Source organism: Rattus norvegicus, chromosome 13 (genome assembly GCF_036323735.1).
Source record: "Rattus norvegicus strain BN/NHsdMcwi chromosome 13, GRCr8, whole genome shotgun sequence".
In the NCBI taxonomy this organism is placed as follows: domain Eukaryota; kingdom Metazoa; phylum Chordata; class Mammalia; order Rodentia; family Muridae; genus Rattus; species Rattus norvegicus.
The window spans coordinates 15,847,545-15,868,098 of NC_086031.1; the positions used below are offsets into that span (position 1 = coordinate 15,847,545).

The 20,554-nt window shown below is 36.5% G+C and overlaps 1 long non-coding RNA gene and 1 pseudogene across 2 annotated transcripts in view; one reads left to right on the forward strand and one right to left on the reverse strand.

Annotated features, from left to right (window-relative positions):
* The window catches only part of LOC103691604 (uncharacterized), a 67,454-nt gene that overhangs the window by 18,031 nt on the left and 28,869 nt on the right, over nt 1-20,554 (forward strand). For both annotated transcript variants that reach the window (XR_005492384.2, XR_005492385.1), the window contains exon 3: nt 716-827. This is a non-coding gene — a long non-coding RNA (uncharacterized LOC103691604). The remainder of the gene's footprint in view (nt 1-715; nt 828-20,554) is intronic.
* On the reverse strand, nt 8,451-9,320 carry Rps4x-ps11 (ribosomal protein S4, X-linked, pseudogene 11; annotated as a pseudogene).

Here is a 20,554-nt window from a genome sequence, read left to right on the forward strand (position 1 = left end):
CCTGTATTTATCTCAACAATACTTCTAGAAATAGAAGGACCATATTTATAAGTAAATTAAAGTGTATTTAGCTTATATGTCATTAAGTTAAGAAAATTATGCCCCAAAGCTAAATTCTCTCATACAGACTGATTATGGTCATATGACTCTCTGTTGGTTGCTAATGGAAATCATACTCACTCTATTCACTGGGAAATATGAATAAGACATTATTTTAAGAAATGAGAGCATATTTATTATACACCATCTCAAGGCACTGCATGTACCCATTTAACTATCACTAAATCACAGAAGAAATAATGGTGGGTCTAAGAACATGGCTCAGTAGAATGCATCTTTACAAGCACAAAAACCTCAGACCACTTATCACTGCCCAGGTGTCACAAGCCAGGAATGCCAGTGCATAGGAGGGAGAGTGGGACATCATCCTGAGCTGTTTGGCACATTGAAAAATGAGCTTCAATGCATGAGACCACACTAACAAACAATAACAGGCTCCAGAAACCACATGCTATATGCTTCTAAGTAGATGACATAATAACTAATATCAGTTATATGATTGCCATTTTACTGTCCTTTTCTTGTTACTATTCCTGTATTTTAGGGTTGAAAAACTGCTTTTTTCCCTTGTAGGCAAATTTGATATAAAGTAAATATATTAATTATGGATTTTTTTCATTCCTTTTTGTTTGTTTGTTTTTTCCCTGCTGTGAAGAGACGTCATGACCAAGACACTTTTGATATAAGAAAACACTTAGTTGTGGATGCCTAAGAATTTCAATGGTTCAGTTTATTTTCATCATCGTGGGAAGCATGATATTGTGCAGGTAAACTTGGTTCTGGTGTAGCCAAGAGTTATATATCTTGAACTTAATCATCTGGATCTGTAAGACCAACCTAACACTGTTACACTAACTCCAAAAAGGGCATACCTACTCCAACAAAGGCCACAGTTCCTAAACATACCAGTAGCCATAGGCCAAGCATTTAAACATAAACCTATGTGGCCAAATTTATGCAAACCATAACAGTAAAGGAATACATTCCATCACAATGTAGTGAGGAAAATGCTGATTATATCTTATAGAGGGTCGAAGTTTCCATATTTGTTCAATAACCATTGGTCATTTAAATAATTAGTGATCAAAACAACTTAAATACATCTAGGTATATATCTATTAAACTTGCATAAGGTATTTATTTCCCATTAGAAACAATGTATCCACATCTGTGGTTTAGAATCGGTGATTAATTCTCTTATATGTTCACTGCCTTCTATTCTGACTTTCTGCCTCAAGCAAATCAAGAGTTTATTATCATAGGAGGATTAAGTTTTTTCTATACACATTAAAATAAACTAATTAGATTAATCCTCAATCTCTAGATTTATTTTTAAACTGTGTGTGTGTGTGTGTGTGTGTGTGTGTGTATGAATAATCATGTGACAAACTTGTAGGAGTCTGTTCTCTCCACTATTCCTTTGGGCCACTGAAATTCAAATTAAGATGTCAGGCTTGTTAGGCAGTTCATTTACTTGCTGAGACATCTGAATGGCACACTTGTCTATGTTTAAAGATATATGGCAAAATCCGATAAACTTCTTCTATTTATGTCTCTAAAAAAAGACATACTAAATACTAAATTATAATTGGCTCATCAATAACTGAGAAGATTTCAAATACTTTGAACTGGAGTAATAGAAAACTCAAGTTCTGAGTTCTGTCCTTTATTAGCTGCATTTTCTGAAGTTAGTTCACAAAGAAAGAAAGAAAAAAGAATATGGTTCAATATACAATCTTTCTTATACTTTTCCAATTAGGATTACGTAACATACTTTTCTCCTATTCTGCATGGGCCATGAAAGTGACTGTCTTCTAGGAACCAAAAAGAGGCATTTCTTATAACTCTGTACTTCAAGATATCTGTCTAAGAAATTTAGCAAATATAAGTGTAACAGCCATGAGAGAATCATGTCTGAAACATGTGACTGACTGAGGCCACTTCTAACATCCAGCATCAACTGCCAATACTGTCAACATGCAGTTGATAACTGGAACAGGTCGTCCTTTTCTTTGGATAACTAAGATTTCATATCTGTTTCCTTCTCTTCTGAAGCCTTTCTTCTTTCTCTTTTTGGTTTTACATGATACATTGCACACATTAGTTTCAAGGGAGACAGAAGTGTAATTGTCTCAGAGTACTTAGAAACTATAAGAATACAGACCAAACACTTTACAAACTATTATTATATAAATAATATTAATATTAATAACAATAATAATAGCAGCAGCAGCAGCAAAAATGTCATAAGACTCCTAAGAGGATTCAGTGAAATAGTGTGTTTGAAAAGCATGGCAAGTGGCATTCAGGCGGGAGTGGGTGGATAGGAATGGGAGAACCCTCATAGAAGCAGGGAAAGAGGGTAGGATGTATGGGAGGGGAGGAAAGAGGATAACATTTGAAATGTAAATACATAAAATATCCAAGAAAAATAAAGTTAAAGAAAGGAAAAGCCTGCCAAGGACCAAGTTCTCAGTGCCTAAAAATATGGATTTTTCATATGGATTTTTATTGGACACAAAACATAAAAAAAGCAGCATTTTATTTTATTTTAATTGACATGGGGTATTATGCAGCTAAATAGACTTAACACTCATTGTATAATAAAAGATGAATTTAAACTTAGTATCTTTCTGAATCTAGAACCCATGTTCTGTGTTTACAGACATATGCTACAGTTCCTGAGTTATAATTATATATTATTAGAAAATATTACAAGATTATTTTACATTACAATTATTATGATTTTAATTTTTAATTTGGAAACAAAAACAAAGTGTTTCATTAAGAAACGTTTGTATCTCACTCAGGATGATATTTTCCAGTTCCAACCATTTGCCTACGAATTTCAAAAACTCGTTGTTTTTGATAGCTGAGTAATATTCCATTGTGTAGATGTACCACATTTTCTGTATCAATTCCTCTGTTGAAGGGCATCTGGGTTCTTTCCATTTTCTGGCTATTATAAATAAGGCTGCGATGAACATAGTGGAGCACGTGTCTCTTTTATATGTTGAGGCATCTTTTGGGTATATGCCCAAGAGAGGTATAGCTGGATCCTCAGGCAGTTCAATGTCCAATTTTCTGAGGAACCTCCAGAATGATTTCCAGAATGGTTTTACCAGTCTGCAATCCCACCAACAATGGAGGAGTGTTCCTCTTTCTCCACATCCTCGCCAGCATCTGCTGTCACCTGAGTTTTTGAACTTAGCCATTCTCACTGGTGTGAGGTGAAATCTCAGGGTTGTTTTGATTTGCATTTCCCTTATGACTAAAGATGTTGAACATTTCTTTAGGTGTTTCTCAGCCATTCGGCATTCCTCAGCTGTGAATTCTTTGTTTAGCTCTGAACCCCATTTTTAATAGGGTTATTTGTTTCCCTGCGGTCTAACTTCTTGAGTTCTTTGTATATTTTGGATATAAGGCCTCTATCTGTTGTAGGATTGGTAAAGATCTTTTCCCAATCTGTTGGTTGCCGTTTTGTCCTAACCACAGTGTCCTTTGCCTTACTGGAAGAGCTTGAAGGGGCTCGAGACCCCATATGTACAACAATGCCAAGCAACCAGAGCTTCCAGGGCCTAAGCCACTACCTAAAGACTATACATGGACTGACCCTGGACTCTGACCTCATAGGTAGCAGTGAATATCCTAGTAAGAGCACCAGTGGAAGGGGAAGCCCTGGGTCCTGCTAAGACTGAACCCCCAGTGAACTAGTCTATGGGGGGAGGGCGGCAATGGGGGGAGGGTTGGGAGGGGAACACCCATAACGAAGGGGAGGGGGGAGGGGGATGTTTGCCCGGAAACCGGGAAAGGGAATAACACTCGAAATGTATATAAGAAATACTCAAGTTAATAAAAAAAAAAGAAACGTTTGTATCATTTCACTTTGCTTTGCTCATATTTATCTGAATTATATTCTGTTCTGTCCTGTGCTTCCTTCCTCTCATCCTTTTAATATCTCTGCATAGTCTCCTTTGACTACTTTGCATATAACACAAATATGCATACATAAATTAAGTTACATATACACATAATCTTGTTGACATATATGAGAAAATTCATGTGCAATTTATGTTTCTGAGTCTGCCTTCTTTCACCCTAACTTAATTATCTCCAGTCGTGTCTGTGTTCTGGAAAATTGCATATTTTTTTTTCTGCATGGCAAAATAAAATACCATTAGGTATGTAGTGATCATTGTCTTTATCCATTCATCTGTGGATTGCTACCTTCCATATCTTGTCTGCAGTAAATAATATGGCAGATAACATGGATATATACAAAACATCTTCAAGTATTTACATAGATATCAACTAGTATCTATAGTGTACTCCGTTTGAACTCTTAGGAATGTATTCACAGTACAAAGCTAGGTGTAAGCTACATTTGGTTTTCGTTAGGAATCTCCATACTAGTCTCCATAGTATCTGCACCAATTTATACTTTCAACATTAGTGGATAATCTCTACTGCTCCTTGATGGGGTAATTTCAACTTGCTTATTCTGGTGGCCACGAATGCTGGGTGCATTTTCAAAAACTCAGTGGTCATTAATGATTCTGTTTTTATTGCATTGTTCTAAGATTCAGGAATAGCATAGTATAGTGAAAGCATGCAGATGTCAGAATCATTTCTACCTTTGCATTTTCTATGTGTATATGAATACCTGTGGAGGGAAGCTTGTTGACTGACAATAGGAAAATGGCATGGAGAGGGCTGAATAATCTTCAGCTCAGTTTAATTGGGGGTGGAGGGGACTTATGTATTCCTGGTGACTTCTAAGCCTCTCAATCATTGACCGAGTTAAACAACGTAGACAAAGAAGAGTGAACATTTTGTCTACCATCACTAAGCTCAAAGCCTTCTCTATTTAATCAGGCACAAAACATGAGCTAATGAGTCTGTCAGCTAGAAAAGCAGAGGTGCTTAGTTTAGTCTGATTGACATTCTCTCAGAGTAGCCTTCAGATAGGGAAACAATTATGTATTTAATAAAGGGGTCTAGTAACTTCTGTACACTTAATAAACACTCAGAGTCCCTAGTCCTTGAATGATGCCTCAACATTATCCCATAACTCATTTTCCTACAACCTTCATAGTCTACCTTTTTCTTTCGCTTTCCAGGTACATTTGTCTTTGTATTACTCTCAGTCTAGGTCCTTCTACCACAACTAGAAAGGGTCTAAATTTTTCTATCATTTAATTTTCTGCTGCAGTGACCACAGTGCCATCACTACAGGAATCTTTAACCCACTACTACTGAAAAGAGTTCCCATATCCACTAACTTTCCAGTCTGGGGTTTTTGTTGTTATTATTATTATTGTTGTTGTTGTTATTGTTGTTGTTGTTGCTGTTGTTGTTGTTATTATTAGATTTTCTGTCTATTATTATTGAATTTTCTGTCTCACTTTTAACATGTATTGACCTTGAGAAATATGAGCGTGCATTTTGTTTCCTTTATGTGGTTTCTCTCATCTTGACTACAATCATGTATATAAGCATATTGTTTTTATTTTTTTTATTCTTGCCTTTTAGTGTTTATATCTCAGGGCCATGAAAATTGCCTGACACTTAATAAAACATCAGTAACTACTTAATGCATAAAGTAAAATAAAGTTTATATTGATCATTTTTGTTCTGTACCAATACTGTGGACAAAGACATTTTCCTTTAGAGAATCTTGATGGTTTTTCTCTATAAAGAAAATAGGTTTCAGTACAATTCCTCACTTAAATTATCACTAGTTTTACAAATGTAGGAATATAAAAACCACAAGCAAATATGAAGGTTCATATATACAACTGAGCTTGTAGATCTATATGGATGTGGCAAGAATGTATTACCATTTCATGGCATATATGATAGACCACATAGAAAATTGCATATAAATAGTACACAATCAGTCCTGGGAATTGCTTTGGTTTTGTTTCAATGACAGCTAGTAGACACTGAAATTGTTGGTTGTTCCAGATCCTCCCATACAATGACATAGAATTGTCATGCAATCTGTGTTTATCCTTTCTTCTAACCTAAACACTAGTTACAATATTGTATTTTAGAAAATACAAAACAAAAGGCTTTGAATGGGTTCACATGAGTGAATGCTTCTTTCTATCTCTCTTACTCTCTATCTCTTCATCTCTCTGTCTTGTTCTCTCTCTCTCTCTCTCTCTCTCTCTCTGTGTGCCTGTTTCTCTCTGTGTATGCATGTGTGTGTGCATATGTGTGTAGATGCATGTGCATAGCTACTTAGCTACATATTCACTAAAATGTAATGAATGATGAAGGGAAACAGACAATTAAGGACATGGTAATTCTCTCACAAAATTCACATTGTTGCCTTTAAATCCTGTTGGAAGGTCACCTGGTTAAACAATACACTGCAAGTTGATACTACTGCAAGCCTTTAGAAATGATTGAAGGAGACTGAGTGAATCTCCAGATCCTGGAAGATAGACAGAGGTTCTGAGACTGGTTCAATATTAGAGAGTTCAAGCAATTCTCACAGCCAGCTTGTTTGCATGATGAATTTGCTTCCCAAATGCTTTATATTCATAGAAAAACAAAGTAAACTCCAGTTCAACTTGTCTTATAACCATTAAATTTTAAAGGAAAACAGTCTGAATTTCTAACAAAAGAGTATAAATGGACTGACCCATGGCTCCAGATCTCATGTAGCAAGGGATGGCTTTGTTGGGCACGAATAGAAGGAAAAGCCTTTGGTCCTGCCAAGACTGCAACCTCCAGTGTAGGGGAATTTCAGTGGGCAGGAAGAGGGGATGGTTGGGGAGGGGGAACACCCTTATAGAAAAAGGAGGGAAATGGGAAAGTTATATTTGATAAGAAATCGGCCACAGTACAATTGTTCACTTGGCTTTAAAGAGAGATAAGACTCAAAGAAGGTCATGGGTCTTGAATTTGATATCCAGGCACTGTGTGGGAGTCTATACTTGTCTCTATTTCTTCATAAAGACAAACTAACATACACATCTTCAAAGGTTTTGAAAATGAAGAGGTCTTTTTAGAGAAATAGCATTTGTAGACAGGACATTTGAGCTGGCCATCGAAAGGGTAGTAATGGGAAACTCGTTTTGATGAAATGGAAGATGGTAGCAGTCAGTATCAAGGATCACAGTACATATGCACAAGAGTGATGAATTATGTCTAGAGCTAAGGATACCTAGGAAGGAATCACCAGGAAAGGAGACCAAATAAGGTAAGCACTGTATTCACAGAATTTATATTGCCTGAAAAAGAGAGACGTCAATGGATATGACTCTGAAAGTACATTTCTGCTTTTAATGAATAAATTAGTTATTAAGATGGAGGTTATCATTTGCTTTGAGCTCACTATACAGCTGAAAATAACCTTGAACTTCTGACCATCTTTTTTTTTTTTTTGAGCTGGGGACCGAACTCAGGGCCTTGTGCTTGCTAGGCAAGTGCTCTACCACTGAGCTAAATCCCCAACCCCAACTTCTGACTATCTTGTCTCTACTTCTGTGTTGCAGGATATTCAGACTTGCTCCACCATGCTTGTTATTTTTTTTTCTGTAGTTCTTGCCATCAAACTCAGGGCTTTGGTGAATGTGTGGAAAGCTCTTGACTTATGGAGCTATCTCTAAGTTTAATTACTGAAAAATTTAAACACAAGGTTAAATCTTCCTATGTTCCCATGATGCTAGTTTTTATGGAGAATGAATGACTGCTTATTGCATGCATATTAGTTGTGTTTCTTGGTTTTGTTATCAAAGCATTTAGAATAGCAATTTCCCTTGGTTCGTAGTTTGAAGCTCAATAGAACATGGGATGTTTGATGTCAAAAGCGAGATGTATCTTAAGCAGAAGGAAAAACAAAATAAAAAAAAAATTACCTGCGTATATCCTAGAGGTTTAATAAAGAGAGAGGGGAAATAGAATCCTTCAGCTAGATCTTTCCATTTTTTTGGTCATAAAATCTCAAGACAGGTTTGACTCATTAAAGTATATATCACTCTGGCATACCCAAAACTCCATTTATACAACAGGTTAGTCTTGCACTCATTAGAATCTGCATAACTCTTCCTCTTGATGGCTGCATTTGAATGTATAGGCCATTAAGCTCATATGGAGTCATCCATTTCTGCAAATATTAATATTTATTAAAGACTACAACATTATCAGGTTTCCAGGAAAGAGTAGCCATCATATTCTATCACAAAATTTAGTATCCTAGGGCTTAGCACTTGCAAGTTTATGGTGGCTGTGGAACAATAGAGATGGATACGTAATTAAGACATGAGTGGCAGACACCTAACTCAATGCACTGCACTGCTTGACAAATTAGAATCTTCAGGGGAAAACACCATTCCAATTAAATGAATTTTCCAGATAACTGTAACTTAACCCTTTAAACACCAAAAAATATTTATTTGTTGGTTTGTTGGTTTGTTTTATCATGCTGTTTAATCTATCTTGTTGCCTAGAAAAGTTGTAGTAGGGAAGAGTATACCCCCTAGACACCATTTCATCCACTGTTCTTTTTGGCCACTAGCTTCTTGTCTCCGTCTTCAGCAATGTTGAGGTGGATTCCTTTTCCTCTGGGAAGAGAGATCCATGGTCTCTTGCCCTTGCCAGTAACAAAAACGTTGAAAAACTGAGTGTCAAAGGTGTTGCCATTGATGTCTGTCTCTCTTTATTGGGGATTACACCAATTCCTCCAAAGTTAGCACCTCCTATCACCATACACTGGTTTCCCACTGTTGAACATGATGAAGTCAGTTATTTTGCCTGTCTCCAGATCAATCTGGATGGTTTAATTCACCTTGATGAGGGGATTGGTGTATTGAAGAGTATGAGCATCATAGGTCACAAGATGTGGGAATACTTTTGTACCTACAAAGATCTTTCTCACTTTTCAAAACTTGTGCATGGCATCGTCAGGTGTAATACAATAAACAGAAAAGCTACCCTTGGTGTCACAGTTTAGATGGAAGTTCTCTCCAGTCTTGTCAATGAGGATAACTTCCATATACCCAGCAGGATACGTTATATCGGTACTGACTTTCATATTAACCTAAATTGCTGCATGAAATCTGTTTTACTTCATCTCCAGTCATGGCATACTTTAGTTTGTTCCTTAGGAAAATAATCAGAGGCAGACATTCTATCAATTTCTGATGACCAGTATATGGATAAATAGCAAACACACCAGTCAATCTTCTTAGCATTCAATGTTTTGGAGTGGCTCTGTGTTTCAGATGTTTCTTGGGACAATGAGCCATTGCTGAGCTGAGAATGGAAAAAGCACCAAAAATGTTTATAAAGATGATTTCACTGTTTGAAATGGAGGTCTTTCTCCAATAAATTACATGCCTCCTTGCCTTCTTTTTTTTTTTTTATTAACTTGAGTATTTCTTATATACATTTCAAGTGTTATTCCCTTTCCCGGTTTCCGGGCAAACATCCCCCTCCCCCCTCCCCTTCCTTATGGGTGTTCCCCTCCCAACCCTCCCCTCATTGCCGCCCTCCCCCCAACAGTCTAGTTCACTGGGCCTCCTTACCTTCTTAAGTACAGCATCCAAAACAGAAAGTGGGACTTTTTTTTTTTTTTTTTTTGTGATGACTCTGAACCATAACTGTGAAATCAGTTCTGGAAATCAATCAAACATGGCTGATGAAATCAGGGTTCTTTCTCTGTATTCCATTCATTTCATCTCAGTGCAGAATCACTGCCGTATAAAGTTCATTGTCTGTGTTTTCTTGTATATTTCTGTCTCTTGATGATTAACCTGGACAAATTTGCCACTCTAAGCACTTCTCAGGATATCTCACTCAAGAAACTGCCCCCTTTTCTTTTTCCTTGTTATTTTCCAATATATTAGTTCCTATGCATAAATAATATTATGTCCACTATGAACTTAGGACCTCCCTAAAAGAATTATACTGTTATGTCATTTAGGTAATGGCATTCATTTTAATTGAATGTGTGTGTGTGTGTGTGTGTGTGTGTGTGTGTGTGTGTCCATACATACAAATACACACACATACGCAATGCCCTTGGAGGAAAGATGTACTGATGCACTGGACCATCCCAGTCATCACTGAAATGATGGGCTGTTTTGAGCCACCCTACCTGGGGGCTTGGAAATGGCACTCTTGTCCTCTTGCAGAGAGGCATTTTTAGCTGCTGAAAAATATATGTTTCTAAGCCCTATCAAAACAGTGTAGATGCACTGTGTTCCTAAATCAATTTTCTTGTCTTATCTGTATTAAGATTTGCATAGGATGAGCATAGATTTTGGGTTTCACATTGGGAATGAGATCTCATAACAGTCCTTATCTGACTTGTGCCAATTTGCTTAATTTCTACAGCTGAAATTCACTGTCTGTTACATTTACACAAAGATCTTAAATTCATAAGCTTGGGGAGAAGGGAGAAATATAAACACAGCTGCAATCCTTGTACCACACTGTTTGACTAAGCTAGAATCTTCAGGGGAAGATTCCATTCCACCTAAATGAATTTTCCAGATAACTGTCATTTAACTCTTTAAAGACAAAACATTCTGTCAAAGAAAATTTAACTTTCGAATGCAAATCTTTCTTTAATAAATTACATGCCTCCTGTGTCAGGTATATCTCAGGCATGCAGTAACCAGTGTCTGTGCTAAAGCTTCCCTATTAGACGAGGACTAAAGGTGAGAAATATGTTGAAAAGGAATTTCCTTTTTAGTTTTTGTCCTTTAAGAAATTCATACAATGAGTTTTCTCCATGTCTACTTACTTTTCCATAACTCCCTCCCTGATGCTCAGCCTAGTACTCATCTAACTTTGTGTCTTCAATTTATTAGCACCTATCAAGTCGAATTTGTGCTACCCATATATGGAGAGGCAGGCTTCCCTTAGAATATGGGAAGCTTTCAGCATCTATACTCATTAAGACAACTGACTCTCTTTCTCTACCAGCAGTCAGTTGCCAACAGACTCTCAGATAGGAGTGAAATTTCATATCTACATGTGCTCTCCATTTTGATACTTCCATATGGTTTGAGCTTAAACAGGTTTTGTGTATCTTATCATGACCTTTATGTCCATATATTTAGCTGCCCTCTTATGTCCAGAGTACATTATTTTCTTTTATTCAATTTCACTGTCCTTACACTTCAATTTCTATGATGAACTTTTGCTAGTCATGGGTCTCTGTGTTAATCATGTATAATCTACTCAAAATAGAAGCTTTTCTGATGAGGGTTGAGGGATGCATTAATCCATGGGAATAACAGTAAATCATCATGAATGTGTTAATACTATGCTCATTTAATATAATAATAATAATAGTAGTTTATATTGGAGGATGTATATCCTGGCTGGTCATAGACTCTTGGCCTAACAATATTCCATGATATTGATTTGATTTGATCTTGTAAAGAGAGACTTAAATCTCTCAGAATATGATTGATTATTTATGTGATATTCTTGTCACTATAGTACCTGCAGACCTGTCTTGCTAGGTCAGCTGTCATATAACTTGGCAGTAGTCACAGACGTTAACAATGATGATACTATTCTTCTCCAACAGGGTCTTACCATCAATTTTGAATAATAACCAATATAATTGGCAGTAGCCTGAAATATTTTTGTGACTATAAAAACTTACTAGTAAACAAGTAAGGCTGCTGTGACATATTAGTAGTTACAGTGTTTTGCTGCCAAATCTGACAATCATATTTGAGTCTTCCCATAAATTCTGTAGTACTACTCCTATATGCATGTCTTCTCTCTCTCTCTCTCTCTCTCTCTCTCTCTCTCTCTCTCTCTCTCTCTCTCTGTCTGTCTCTGACACATAGACATGTACTATCTCAAATTAAATAAATAAATGCAATAACATTTAACATTTTTATTGACCTAACATATTCATACAAATAACTGATATTTACCAACCACAGAATGTCCTCTTGTATAGTGTTTCCAATGATCAGTCCCCTTTTGGCCTGTAGGTGCAGATATCACAATATTGTGAGGGTGACAAGAATACTTTGCATGTAGATCACTGTGAATATAAATTATTATGTACTCTGGATAAATGCCATTGCCAAAACAGACACAAATAGGATAGGGGGATTTTGTCTGGGAAACTGGGAAAGGGAATATCATTGGAAATGTAAATTAAAAATATCCAATAAAATAAATATATACAAAAATAATTGCTTAACTTTTCCATATTATATACACTCCTATTAAACTGTAAATAATCATTATTTTTGATATGAGGGAAATTATAAATACTAATAAACAGTTGTTATACTCTATTGTGTATGAAATTTGACAAGAAAAATATTTAGGCATTTGCAGTAAAAATAAATTATCAGACGTAATTTCTTATAGAACCATTAACTATCATGTTGAAAGTGAAAAAAAAGCTACAAATAATAAACATCCGTAAAATAATATATCATTATTAAGAATGAAAATATGCCTTGCAAGCACAAGGTTCCGAGTGGTTAACAATAAATGACAATAAAAAAAATGCTGGGCATACTGAAACAGTATTATAATTCTTGTGCTTGGGAGGCAGAGAGAGGCTCACTGCTGCATCTTGCTGATGAGATAGCCTAGCCTATTCAGAGTTCCAGGCCAATGAGATTTCTTTCAAAGGACCAAAAGAGAGTTGAAAAAAATCTGCTTCTGTATTTCAGAGATGGCTCTGCTCTTGCAAAAAAATTCAAGTTCAGTTTGAATAATCCATGTTAGGTGTTCATAACCACATATGATTCTACCTTCGGCAGATCCAATGCATTATTAAGGTTGCCATATATATTTGTATTCACATTCACAGATGCTTACAAAATAAATACACAGGTTTGTTGTTGTAGTTGTTGTTGTTCTTGTTGTTGTTTGTTTGTTTGTTTGTTTGTTTGTTTTTTTTGGTCTTTTTTTTTTTTTTTAGTTTTTAAGTCTATTTGCAGCACACATTCTGGCCTTGTTAACTACACTGTACTGACAAGTGTACATAATGACACATGAATACACAGGAATAGAAATAAAAATAAATAAATTTTAAAGTGTCAAGGTACTCTATGGAGTATGTTGGCACTAATCTGATAACTTGTGGGAAAACATTTACTGCAACTTGACATGAATTAATTCTGAACATCCTCACAAATAAAACAGAGGAGATAACAGGAAGATTTGAAAAGCATTTACCACCTGGGAATCTTATCTATATAATTACAACATTATTTTTCATAAATTCTGAGAGGAGAAAAATAACCCAGCAGAGAAATCATGTGCTTTCTTTTCTCTTCTATTCTCTTGGTTCTAAAAATGGGGGGGGGGTGATAAAGAAAAACAATAGCCTCCAACATTTCTACTATAGAGCAATGACAGGAAAACCTGCTAATAGCAAATCATTAACTATAAATAGAAAGATTAGAGTCATCCGTGTGATTTAGCTCAAGAAAAAGGAAGAAGAGGGAGAACTAACTGCTTAGATATTCTATATTAATTCTTATTAATATTTTCCTGCGACCTAGAAATAGTTATTTTAACTCCCTATACTTCAATTTCATTATAGTAGAACAACAAAGTGATATTTTTTTTGGTTTGGTTGTAATTATTTCCTAAGAATTTTCCAACTTGGGAATATTTTTCATATCATCCAATTAAGTTATGCGCAGCAACTCTGGATCATCACAGGGATAGTTTCCCAAACCAGCTCACTGATGATCATCATCCTTCCAGAGAAACAATGTGACTTGCTTTTTGACAAGGGATAGCACTCTTCTATGAAGTCTATTGAAAAAATGAATTCCATTGTTTTTTAGCTTAGAAATAAACTGATGAAAATTCATACTATTAACTTTTTTTCGCATCTTTATTAACTTGAGTATTTCTTATTTACATTTCGATTGTTATTCCCCTTCCCTGTTTCCAGGCTAACATCCCCCTAACCCCTCACCCTCTCCTTCTATATGGGTGTTCCCCTCCCCATCCCCCCCGAATTAACACTCTACCCCCAACAATCCCGTTCACTGGGGGTTCAGTATTGGCAGGACCAAGGGCTTCCCCTTCCACTGGTGCTCTTACTAGGCTATTCTTTGCTACCTATGAGGTAGGAGCCCAGGGTCATTCCATGTATGGTCTTTGGGTAGTGGCTTAGTCCTGGAAGCTCTAGTTAGGTGGCATTGTTGTTCATATGGGGTCTTAAGCACCTTCAAGCTCTTTCAGTCCTTTCGAAGATTCCTTCAACGGGGGTCCCATTCTCAGTTCAGTGGTTTGCTGCTGGCATTCGCCTATGCATTTGCTGTAATCTGGCTGTGTCTCTCAGGAGAGATCTACATCCGGTTCCTGTCGGCCTGCACTTCTTTGCTTCATCCATCTTATCTAGTTTGGTAGCTATATATGTATGGGCCACATGTGGGGCAGGCTCTGAATGGGTGTTCCTTCTGCCTCTGTTCTAAACTTTGCATCCCTATTCCCTCCCAAGGGTATTCTTGTTCCCATTTTAAATAAGGAGTGAAGCATTCACATTTTGGTCATTCTTCTTGCGTTTCATGTGTTCCTTCGGCCTCTGTTCTAAACTTTGCATCCCTATTCCCTCCCAAGGGTATTCTTGTTCCCCTTTTAAATAAGGAGTGAAGCATTCACATTTTGGTCATTCTTCTTGAGTTTCATGTGTTTTGTGCATCTAGCATTCAAGCATTTGGACTAATACGACTTATCAATGAGTGCATACCATGGGTGTTTTTCTGCGATTGGGTTATCTCACTCAGGAAGATATTTTCCAGTTCCATTCATTTGCCTATGAATTTCATAAAGTCATTGTTTTTGATAATGGAGTAAATATTCCATTGTGTAGATATACCACATTTTCTGAATCCATTCCTCTGTTGAAGGGCATCTGCGTTCTTTCCAGTTTCTGGCTATTATAAATAAGTTTGCTATGTACATAGTGGAGTATGTGTCTTTGTTATATGTTGGGGCATCTTTTGGGTATATGCCTAAGAGAGGTATAGCTGGGTCCTCAGGTAGTGCAATGTCCAATTTTCTGAGGAATCTCCAGACCATTTTCCAGAATGGTTGTACCAGTCTGCAATCCCACCTACAATGGAGGAGTGTTCCTCTTTCTCCACATCCTCATCAGCATTTGCTGTCACCTGAGTTTTTGATCTTAGCCATTCTTACTGGTGTGAGGTGAAATCTCAGGGCTGTTTTGATTTGCATTTCCCTATGACTAAAGATGTTGAACATTTCTTTAGGTGTTTCTCAGCCATTTGGCATTCCTCAGCTGTGAATTCTTTGTTTAGTTCTGAACCCCATTTTTAATAGGGTAATTTGTCTCCCTGCGGTCTAACTTCTTGAGTTCTTCATATATTTTGGATATAAGCCCTCAATTTGTTGTAGGATTGGTAAAGATCTTTTCCCAATGTATTGGTTGTTGTTTTGCCCTAACAGGCAAAGGATATTTCTGCTTCTTCTTTTGTACTATGAATATTTCTGAGACTAAATTAAGAAGTGATGGCTCTGGCAAAGGAGATTTAAAGACAGTCTATTATTGTCTCTTTGATGTACATTGTAAGTAACTACTTCTATGAAGGTCTACAGCAAAAAAAGGATAAGCAGTAAAAAGAGAAAATGTAGAGATTGAAGAGAAATGAAGCCGGAGGTAATTTAATGTTCGAGCCAAGGCTTGTGATGAATAAAGATGAGATTAAGACAATGTAAAATCTACAGTTTAGTAATGGAAGGTTTTGATGGCAATCAAAAGACCTTACTCAGCTAAATTTTCAACTTGTGAAAAGACCTGAGGACAATGGTTCTCAACCTGTGAGTCTTGAGGCCTTTGCGGGTACAATGATCTTTCGCAGAGGTTGAATATCAGATATCCTGCATATTAGATATGTACATTGCTGTATATGGCTTTTACTATGTTTAGGTATGGGCCTTGAATTCCTATTCTTTCCAGGACTTTTATCATAGAGGCGTGTTGAATTTTGTCAAATGCTTTCTCAGCGTCTAATGAAATGATCATGTGGTTTTGTTCTTTCAGTTTGTTTATATAATGGATCACGTTGATGGTTTTCCGTATATTAAACCATCCCTGCATGCCTGGGATGAAGCCTACTTGATCATGTTGGATGATTGTTTTGATGTACTCTTGGATTCGGTTTGCCAGAATTTTATTGAGTATTTTTGCGTTGATATTCATAAGGGAAATTGGTCTGAAGTTCTCTTTCTTTGTTGGGTCTTTGTGTGGTTTAGGTATAAGAGTAATTGTGGCTTCATAGAAGGAATTCGGGAGTGATCCATCTGTTTCAATTTTGTGGAATAGTTTGGATAATATTGGTATGAGGTCTTCTATGAAGGTTTTATAGAATTCTGCACTAAACCCGTCTGGACCTGGGCTCTTTTTGGTTGGGAGACCTTTAATGACTGCTTCTATTTCCTTAGGAGTTATGGGGTTGTTTAACTGGTTTATCTGTTCCTGATTTAACTTCGGTACCTTGTATTTGTCTAGGAAATTGTCCATTTCCTGTAGATTTTCAATTTTTTTGAATATAGGCTTTTATAGTAAGATCTGATGATTTTTTGAATTTCCTGTGAATCTGTAGTTACGTCTCCCTTTTCATTTCTGATTTTGTTAATTTGGACACACTCTCTGGGTCCTCTCGTTAGTCTGGCTAAGGGTTTATCTATCTTGTTGATTTTCTCAAAGAACCAACTTTTGGTTCTGTTGATTCTTTCTATGTTCCTTTTTGTTTCTACTTGGTTGATTTCAGCTCTGAGTTTGATTATTTCCTGCCTTCTACTCCTCCTGGGTGTATTTGCTTCTTTTTCCTCTAGAGCTTTTAGGTATGCTGTCAAGCTGTTGACATATGCTCTTTCCTGTTTCTTTCTGCAGGCACACAGCGCTATGAGTTTTCCTCTTAGCACAGCTTTCATTGTGTCCCATAAGTTTAGGTATGTTGTACCTTCATTTTCATTAAATTCTAAAAAGTTTTTAATATCTTTCTTTATTTCTTCCTTGACCAGGTTATCATTGAGTAGAGCATTGTTCAATTTCCACGTATATGTGGACATTCTTCCCCTATTGTTATTGAAGACCAGTTTTAGGCCGTGGTGGTCTGATAGCACGCATGGGATTATTTCTATCTTTCTGTACCTGTTGAGTCCCATTTTTTGACCAACTATATGGTCAATTTTGGAGAAAGTACCATGAGGAGCTGAGAAGAAGGTATATCCTTTTGCTTTAGGATAGAATGTTCTATAAATATCCGTTAAGTCCATTTGGCTCATGACTTCTCTTAGTCTGTCTACATCTCTGTTTAATTTCTGTTTCCATGATCTGTCCATTGATGAGAGTGGGGTGTTGAAATCTCCCACTATTATTGTGTGAGGTGCAATGTGTGTTTTGAGCTTTAGTAAGGTTTCTTTTACGTATGTAGGTGCCCTTGTATTTGGGGCATAGATATTTAGGATTGAGAGTTCATCTTGGTGGATTTTTCCTTTGATGAATATGAAGTGTCCTTCCTTATCTTTTTTATGACTTTTAATTGAAAATTGATTTTATTTGATATTAGAATGGCTACTCCAGCTTGCTTCTTCTGATCATTTGCTTGGAAAGTTGTTTTTAGAACAGATTTTATAGTTTAGTACAGATCATTTTCCTGTTAGAAACAAGTTCAGGAAGGTTGTACAATCTACGTTCCCTTCAAACTTTAGGAAGGATAGCTATTGTGTATAAAGCAATTTCCACTTACCGTAAAAGCCATGCCTTCTGCTAGGAGCTGAAATTTCTCCAAGAGTGCCAGCCCAACTATTTATTCCTGTCTATTGTATCTGTCTATTGTACAGCCAACTGCTTTTACAACAGAGCTTCTCTGTTTGGGGAAGAATGCATTACCAGTTCCAAGCCACTGCACTCCTTGCATTATTTGTGGTATACACAGTAGCCCATCCATCACCACTCTCCCAACTGCCTTTGACAGTCACATTTACGACATCCAGACAACTTACTTGACTGTGATTTATCCTCCCAGTTTGCTCTAGCTGCTACTTTTTAGGTTGCTTTTTGAAGAGTTATTTTTCTTTCTTCCTTGCTTTAAAGTAAATGGCATGATCAAAATGACCCAGGAAATCTGTTTCATGGCCTAACAAGTTAGAAGATAGATTCCACATATACTGAATCATATTTTTTGGCCAAGTGATAAAAGAAATCTTATGTGTCTATGATGCTAAGGGCTCTCTTTTAGTGACATACACCAAGATGGCATAAGGACCACCATCTAAATAAATACGGTGGCCCTGGAGTTCATATGTGTATAGTTCTGTGCTGGATTTTAGCTCAGCTAATAGAATGCTTATTTAGCATGAAAGAAGACGTGGGTTTGATCTACAGCCCAACATAAATTGGATATAATTGTGTATTGCTGTGATTTTTGCACTTTAAATAGGAAATCAGAATAATCAGGAGTTCACAATCATCCTGGGCTACACAGTGAGTCCAAGGACAGCCTGGACACATGAGGCTCTATCTAGAAAAGTGGATAGCTCAAGGGAGAACTTTTTGCATTGCTTTCTTCTGTAGGGGCATATCTGATATAGCAAAATGGAGGATTCAGGTCCAAGACCAGCCAGTATCCACATTGATTTTCACTGTTTTATATTTGTGGCATGAATAGAGAGGAACACTTTGTTCTTAAATCGTAAATTACATTCTGAGAAGAGAACAATGATGTTGTGGGTAGTTCTTTCAGTGGTCTTACCAGTGGTCTTACAATTATTAATTTTATTTCCCTCTTGATACACTTACAAATATCTCTTGACACCTAGACCAATCATAACCCACTGTTTTTAAAATGAATTCTTTGTTTTTAACAACCACTTTTAAAACAGTTAACACTTTTAACTATTAATATTTAAACTTATTAGGCAGGTGTTTAAAAAGAAATCTTTATTGAGAGATTGTTCAGTAGTGATGAGCTCTTCCTATGCGTAAAGGAAACCCAGATTTCACTGCCAAACACACACACACACACACACACACACACACACACACACACACACACACACACACATTTGATACCATCTAAAACTCAAGTTCCAGGGGAGCTAACAGCCTCATCTGACCTGCACAGGCACCAGGTATGCATATGGTACATATACAGAGAAACAAGTTTTCCTATAGACAAAAGTCAAACAGCTGAGCAGAGAGTGGCTGTTTAGCCTACTTGGAAGTCAGAAGCAAATAAATTTACATGAGCTCTAGGTCAACTTGGTCTACAGAACAAATTATAGGACAGTTATAGCCACTAAGAAAACCTGTCTCAAAAACCTCAATAGATAAACATATAGATAGATGACAGATAGAAAGATAAATAGATAGAGAGATAGAGAGATAGAGAGATAGATAGATAGATAGATAGATAGATAGATAGATAGATAGTTTGATTGATTGATGATAGATATTTGTGTGCTCACATCTGTGTGTGTGGAAATGTATAGGCACACATAATGTCACAATGAATTGAATGTGATTGAATTTAGGTCATCAAATTTCACAAGTGTCTTTACTTACTATGCTAACTGGTTTGTCTTTGGACTTTTCATATATCCCAAAATGACCTTAGTTTTTTATTTTCCTGACCATCTCTCAAATGCTGGTCCCAGATATATTCTACCACTTCTTGCTTAATGTAGTAAGAGGGATGGTATCCAGGGCTTCCTGAAAACTAGATAAGTATTCTAACAACTGAACCACATGTGTAGTCCTTCCCTTAAAAATTACTATGAGTTCTTGGGAGAATTTTGTGTCAGACCTTATTTACGTCAAGTCTGGAGATGAATGTGGTAACTCACTCAAATATACTTTGAATACAAATGTGTCACTTTCACTATTGAGTGGTGGTTGACTTGAGACTTGATCTTTCACAGCCTCTTTTTTCTATAAATAAAAAATACGAAATGATTCCTCCTGCAGACTTCATCATGTGGATTAAAGATGATGAACTCTCTAAATGAATAATTCAGGATCTCAGAATAAATAGTGTTTCATATCGCTCCATTTAGATATGTGAAGATGTCAATATCACACCAGGAAAACTTGCGAAGACTGAGCGAAAATGTAAAGGACACAATTTACATTTGCTTTGCTAAGAACAAAAGAGGACATTTCTTCTCCCCCCTCCTGTATATCTTTCTCTCTGTGTACCTGCCTGTCTATGTATCTAATTGTCTCTGGCTTTCATTTGTTCTCTGAATCTCTGTTTATTATATGTGTTTAAATATGTGCGTTCATGTGTGTGTGTGTGTGTGTGTGTGTGTGTGTGTATGTGTGTGTGTACATATGGTTGTTTATAGCTAGTATTATTAATTTTTCCCCTCTCTATTTACTACAGCAAGGTCTCTCACTTATCCTGAAATTCCCCGGTTAGGCTTTTTTTTTTTTTCAACTTTATTAACTTGAGTATTTTTTATGTACATTTTGATTTTTATTCCCCTTCCTGGTTTCCGGGCT